This window comes from Phascolarctos cinereus, unplaced genomic scaffold, assembly GCF_003287225.1.
Source record: "Phascolarctos cinereus isolate Bilbo 61053 unplaced genomic scaffold, phaCin_HiC Scaffold_2;HRSCAF=192, whole genome shotgun sequence".
NCBI lineage: Eukaryota > Metazoa > Chordata > Mammalia > Diprotodontia > Phascolarctidae > Phascolarctos > Phascolarctos cinereus.
Window position 1 is genome coordinate 178,329,598 of NW_027555625.1, and position 7,159 is coordinate 178,336,756.

The 7,159-nt window shown below is 37.2% G+C and overlaps 1 long non-coding RNA gene across 1 annotated transcript in view; it reads left to right on the top strand.

Moving 5' to 3' along the window:
* Positions 1-6,131, top strand: part of LOC110207482 (uncharacterized) — a 32,227-nt gene extending 26,096 nt beyond the window's left edge. Inside the window, exon 3 of the long non-coding RNA XR_002324179.1 lies at positions 5,923-6,131. This is a non-coding gene — a long non-coding RNA (uncharacterized LOC110207482). The remainder of the gene's footprint in view (positions 1-5,922) is intronic.
* The last annotated feature ends 1,028 nt before the right edge of the window (positions 6,132-7,159 follow it).

The following is a 7,159-nucleotide window of genomic DNA, read 5'->3' on the forward strand; positions in this document are numbered from 1 at the left end:
TCCTTTTGTTCTCTTTCTTCTTTCACAACATGACTAAATATGTAAATATGTATTTCATGATTTCACATATATAACCTATATCAAATTGCTTACTGTGTTAGGAAGGAAGGAAGGGAGGAAGAGAGAAGATTTGGAACTTAAAACTTTATTTAAAAGAGAATGTTAAAATTGTCTTTATATGTAATTTGAAAAAAATACTATATTAAAATAAGGAACACTTGAAAGTCTTCTATTTCATTAAATTTCCATTCTTTTTTTTTTCTGCTGAGGAATTATATTCAGTTTTACTGGGTAGATGATTCTTGGTTGTAATCCTAGTTCCTTTGCCTTACAAGTTATCATATTACAAGCCCTGAAATCCTTCAATGTAAAAGCTTTTCACTCCTGTGTAATCCTGATGGTGGCTCCACAATATTTGAATCTTTTCTTTCTGAATGCTGGCAGTATTTTCTCCTTGTCCTATGAGCTGTCTAATTTGACTGTGCTATTCCTGGAAGATTTAATTTTGGGATCTATTTTAGGAGGTGGTTAATGGATTCTTTCAATTTCTATTTGATCCTCTACTTCCTGAATAGAAAGGCAGTTTTCCTTGAAAATTTCTTGAAATATAATGCCAAGGCTCTTTTTTTTTTTAATCATGGCTTTCAGGTAGTCCAATAATTCTTAAAATTTTTCTTCTGGTTCTATTTTCTAGGTCATTTGTTTTTCCCAGTGAGAAATTTCACATTTCCTTCCATTTTTATTCTTTTGATTTTGTTTTATCATTTCTTCATGTCTCATGGAGTCATTTGCTTCCAGTTACCTAATTCTAATTTTTGAGGAATTGTTTTCTTCTGTGAAATTTTGTGCCTCCTTTTCCCCTTGGCTAATTCTATTTTTAAATAGTTGTTTTCTTCATTGAGTTGTTTACATCCTTCCATATTTTGTGCTTTCTTTACCAAGCTGTTGACTCTTTTTCCTGATTCTCTTAACATTACTCTTATTTCTTTTCCCAGTTTTTCTTTTACCTCTCTTATTTGATTAAAAACAATGATCTCTTCAGAGAGTTTTTTTTGGGCTTGACACCAATTCACATTTCTCTTTGAGGCTTCGCATGTAGTTCTTTTGATATTATTGTCTCCCTCTGTGCTTGGGCCTTGATCCTCCCTGTTGCCACAGGGAGGATGGTCAAGTTCTTTTGCTGTTGTTTGCTCATTTTCCCATCCTATTTTGTATCTTTTCACTTTGTGTTTAAGTTGGGCTCTGCTCCTGGACTGGAGAAGGTGTTCTCTCAAGTTTCTCGTACCCTGGTTTAGGCTTTGCTGCTGGCTTTCACCACATCAGGGTCTTGCTACTAGTTTGCCCTAGTGTTTGAGCCTGTCTGTTGGTTTGTGCCTGGTTAGGACCTTACTGCTGACCTTAGTGCACCACCTATACCAGAGACTACTTCCCTCTCATGACAGTGAGATAGGCCTTTCCTCCTGACCCTCCAAAATGTCCTGGACTGGAAAACTGCTTTGCCACTCTAATATTGGTTTTGAGGTATTATTTCAAGGTTTTGGGAGGGGAATTTGGAACAGCTCAGGTGAGTTTCCCCCTCACTCCACCATTTTAGCTCTGGAAGAGTCTCTACATTTTTTTTAATGTATTATCCCCATCTGCCAAACTACTTTTCATAAAGCAAAGGTCTGACCTTCCCTTCTCCTTACCCAAGTATTTTTGGTATTTTCCTATTGTCTTTAGGATAAAATACAAGCTCCTTAGCTTGGCATTCAAAGCCCTTTATCGTCTGTCACTAGTTGAATTTCCAGACTCATTTCACATTTCACACATTCACGCTCTCCCTATTCTAACCAAACTTGCTTGACTGATTGGTCATTGTCTTTGGTTCTCAAAGACGTCCATTTTGGAGTCACTATGTTGGCATCAAGGTCCAGTATGTCCAACTGGAGCTGATCACATCAATTCGAACTTGGAAGATTCTATTACAGGTTGGGCACAAATGATCCATGTGACCATTTGAAGTGGAGAGGTCTCTAAATTTGTGCATCTCATATATCTTTTGACCTACTGGAATTCTGCTTTGCTTATAGTGCACAGTTCCTTCTTTGATGCAGACATGCAATACTGGGTGGTCCTGTGCTAGTATCTCCTATGTTTCTAAATCAATTCCAGAGTTCTTCAGAGAAACCTTGAGAGTGTTCTTGTATAGCTTTCTCTGTCCTCTATGTGAGCACTTTCCTTGTCTGAGTGCTCTATAAAATATTCTTTTAAGCAAAAGTATTTTTGTCATTTGAATGATGTGCCCAGTCCATCAAAGTGGCACCCTCTGCAGTAGAGTTTAAAGTTTGGCAGTTCAGCTTGAAAAAGTACCTCAGAGCCTGTTACCTTGTCTTGCCAGGTAATGTTCAGAATCTTCCTATGACAGTTCAAAAAGAAGTGATTCTGTTTCCTAGCATGGTTCTGGTAGAATCTCCAGGTTTCATGTACATACAATAATGGGGTCAGCACAATGGCTCTATAGACCTTCAGTTCAGTCTAATACAGTCCAATACCTCTTCTCTCCCACCCTTTCCTTTGGAACCTTTCAAACACTAAGCCAGCTCTGGTAATACATGCATCAACCTCATCATCTATGTATACATCCCTGGACAGTTTAGTGCCAAGGTAAGTGAACTTATCCACAGCATTCAAAATTTCTCCATTTGCTGTAACTGATGGTTTCACTCATGGATGGTGTGGTGCTGGCTGGTGGAGAACTTGTGTTTTCTTGATTGTTAGGCCAAAATTAGCACAAGCCGCAGAGAATCAATCCATATTTGTTGCTTCTCAGCCTGAAGCTTCGTTGAGTGCACAATCATCTAGTCATGCACCAACTGTCTTTCTACTTTAGTCTTGGCTTGTACACTTTTCAAGTTAAATAATTTACTATAACTGTGGAAACTGACCTCAATGTTATTTTCATCCTCATCGAAGGCATATGATAACATTGCAGAAAACAGCATGCTAAAATATGGAGGCAAGCACACAGCTCTGCTTCTCTACATTGGTAACTGGAAAAGTGCAAGAGCATCATCTATTATCTAAGACTCATGCAAGAATGCCATCATGTAATGAACCCAAACTAGCCTAACTTCTTGCTGAACTCTGAATACCATCTCTACCCCCTATGCTCTATTTCTAGCCTACATCCTTTTATCACCTCTGCCTCTTAGTATCCCTAGCTTCCTGGAAGCGTATGCCCATATGTTACCTCCTGATTGTTCTATGGTTTATACCTGTAACACTTCTCAATTATATTGTATTTATTTATCTATTCAAATTTTATATTCCCCAATAGAAGCAAATCTCCTTCAAAGCAAGGACTTTTACTTTTTTTTTTATATCCATGATGTGTAGAACATAGCAGGCACTTAATAAATCCTTCATAGATCAGACTGAAAGCTGCCTTCCTTTGTACCCCAGGTTATAGGGGATGTCTCGTTGCCCTGTTGGAAAAAAAAAATTCGGAATAGTACAAAAATATGAAGTATCTCTTTTTCTTAGACAGAAAGTATACTTGTTGACAGATGAGCAATAACACTATAGTTATAGCATTCGTCACAATAGCAGTGAACTCCCCCCTAATTCAACCCTCATACCAGTATTCTTGTACCTCTCTTACTCAAATGAAGATTAGCCTGCCTCTTATTCTCAGTACAAAAAAAACAAATCCTAGTTATGGCTCTGCCCTTTATAGTACAGGAAGTAGATAGAAACTTTCATCCCAAGGAATTTTTCATTCAAAATCCAAACTCAAAAATTCAAAAAAAGAGAATGATTTCATTTTCTGTGATTTTCAGTTGTCATTCAAATAATGAAGGTAGTCCAAACGTGTTGATGTTAAATGCATGTGGTTGTAAAGTTTAAAAAAAAATCCAAGTGTCTTTTTGAACTGAAGCAGTGGATATTCTCTCCTAGTCTTTCTTGCCTTTTCGGCCCTTGTTTAGATGACAGATACTTTATATATCTTCAAGAAAAAAAAAAGAAAGAAAGATTTCTTCCAGAAAAATAAAACAATGTTTTCTCTGTATCTGGAATACTACAAAGAGTGCTGTGGACTAATGTTTTCCCCCATAACAGAAACACCCTTTTTTTTTTGGGGGGGGGAGAGGTTGGCTGTCTTTTTCCATCTCTGGTCATGAACATCAAAATAGATAGAGTCTTCAAGTATAAGACAATCTTCACACTATAACATAACATTCATGTTTATGTCTAGTGCTTTGATTACTTCAGCACTAATGGCGTCAATGCACATCAGCAGCTTGCCTAGATTATAGCCTTTGATAGCTGTCCAGGTGTACTGGGAGGTTAAGGTATGTACTATAAATCTGGTATATGTCAGAGTCATGAGTTGAATCTAGGCCTTCCTTACTCCAAGGTTTGTACTCTTGTTTAGAGATTCTTAAAGGGTTTTGTGTGTGTGTGTGTGTGTGTGTGTGTGTGTGTGTGTGTGTGTGTGACTGATACAACCCTTTTCAGAATAATGTTTTCAAGTATATAACATAAAATATATAGATTTGCCAAGAAACCAATAATATTAAAAGTTTTATGTGAATACACAATACACACACACACACACAATATGTGTATCACTCTTGGCAAATCACTTACCTTAGACTCAGGATATTTATTTTAAAATTGAATTAATAATAGGACCCACTTTTGATGGATGTGCTGAGGATCAACTGAGATATTAAATGTAAAGTACTTTGCAAACCTTAAGATGCTGTATAAATTCTAGCATATATATATATATGCATATATATACATATATATACAAAATATTCTTAACAATATCTTCATTTCTTAATAAATCACTCGTCTCCTCCAACCTAATCCTTTGCAACAGAGAATAATAATGAAAAGGGGTGGGGCATTATTCAGTGAAACTGACAAATACATTAATAGAGTTGAACAAGATATTAAATATTCCACATCCACAATCTTTCACTTTTGCAAAGAAAAGAACAAAATACATTTTCTCACACCTTACTTGGAGCAAGACTATTTTGAAAATATTTATATTTTGTTCATGTGTGTGTGTGTGTGTATGTGTGTGTGACTGTTGTTATTTCTATTGCGAGTATTATTTTATAGACAAGGAAACTGAAGCCAGTGAGGTGAAGCGAGTTGCTTTTAGTAATGCAATTACCAAAGACAGACTCATTCTGAAGGGGAATATTCTGGTCCAATTCACTTTTTATTAATTGCTGAACTGAAAGAAGTAGATATCCCTTTTTCTTAATGAGACTTCTCTGGTGTCTCCAAATCATTTCCCCAAAACTCTAAATGTTTCAGATAAAGAATTGTTGACTAGTTTTAATGGGAAAGTTAATTTTTTGGGGGCAAAAACACATTCACAAAAATAAATATTATTACCTAATATCATGGTCTTTCATTAAATAAAATAATATCTTAGTGTTTGCCTTACAGGGATTTTGAAGAGAAGAATACCTTTAATAGTGGGAAATAACACAAAATCTACTTAAAAAATCCAAGTGAATTTAGCATAACGCTTATAGTTTTTGATTCAATTTCCTTAAAATACTGTACTATTTCTGTTTGTATTTTGAGTGCCCAAAGCATCAAATATAGAGCTGGCCCTTTCTGACTATGGAAGGCACAGTTACCCTGGAAAAGTTACAGTGTTATAGGTAGTTCACTTTTTGAAGTAAATTCAGTTGAGCTGGGGGCAGGATTTATGGGATGATCAGTCTTGTGTATGGAAGACAAGTTTACTGGAGACAGAAGAGAGGGGAGTTGAAGAGGTTGAGGAACTAGGGAGGTCTGTGTCTTTGAAGGTGGCAGGGATTGGGACTGAGAAAATTATGATCTCAGTACTGAATTGTGAACATGACTCCACTAATCTTAACTGCGTCCTTGAACTTCTCTGTTATCCAGATATTGAACAAGGCAACAGTACTGCTCGACATACCAGTGATCCTTTGGGAGATTGCTGTTGAAACCACAAGGCTGAACCCATTATGAGGTGCTCTGCTGTTTTTCGATATTGGAAAGTCCCAGCTGCTTCAACATCCCGGTTACACACACATAGGGGGAAAAATGCAAGGTTTCATGCTCTTGGAAACGATTATTGAGAATAAACTAATATTGAGGTTTTTAGCTTTAAATACTCTGATGTAACACCCACCCAATGAGTAGCAGACTAGGTTTTGCTGTTTCCCACATGCACATGTACTGTCCTTTTCCAATATGTGTTTCTGGCTTTGCATTTACCTGTACCTTCATTCCCTTTGTTCAGGCAGGTGCTATGCCTCAATTAATCATATTGCCAATTAATCAGAATTAATTCTCCAAAAAGGAGAGTGATTCCAAAGTACATAGAGGACAGCAGCAAAAATCTAAATAGTATAGAGTCAAATTTAAAGGGGAGATGATTGCTGTAAAAGAGAAAGTGACATAGGTGAGCAAGGAATATGTCAACTCCTCCTCCTGGCCCTGAGTATCAGAAGGAGCAGCAGCTAACAGTACTCCCTTGTAAAGTTATCAAGAGTATGGAGGCATCAGGATAAAGTTAGGTTCCAAGGAAAATGAAATCTGGCATCACAGGATTTAGATTTAGAATGGGTCTTGGAACTCATCTAGGCCAACTCCCTCATTTGCCATCACAGAAGAGAAGTGATTTGCCCAAGAAGATATCACTAACAATTGATAGAGTAAGGATTTGCATAATTGATGAGGGAGTCATAGGCTTAAGTAGAAAAGATAGGCAGAAGAGGATAAGGACTAGTCAGGACTAATTAATGGAGTGGGACAGAATTAGCCTCAATGGTCAGCAAATCCTCCTTTGCTGCTGATTGCTAAGCCACTTACCAGGAAATCCAAGAATAGACAAACCACCTATCCCTGGTGAGAAGGTAGACTGGGAGCACAGCCAGATGATGATTTTCCAATGGATACTTTAGGGTGGCAGCAGTGGGGGTGGTAATAAATTAGGATGGTGCTAGCAGGCTGTTCTGGCTTTATCACTAGGATAAGAACCATACTTCCTAAGAGGTGGAATCATATCCCAAACAGGTGTTGACATTTGGTGTGAAGCACCATCACTCAGTCTTAGTTTTGGTCCTAGTGAAAATCTAACAGTATAAGGAAAAATAGCAAGATGATCTCTCAAAGC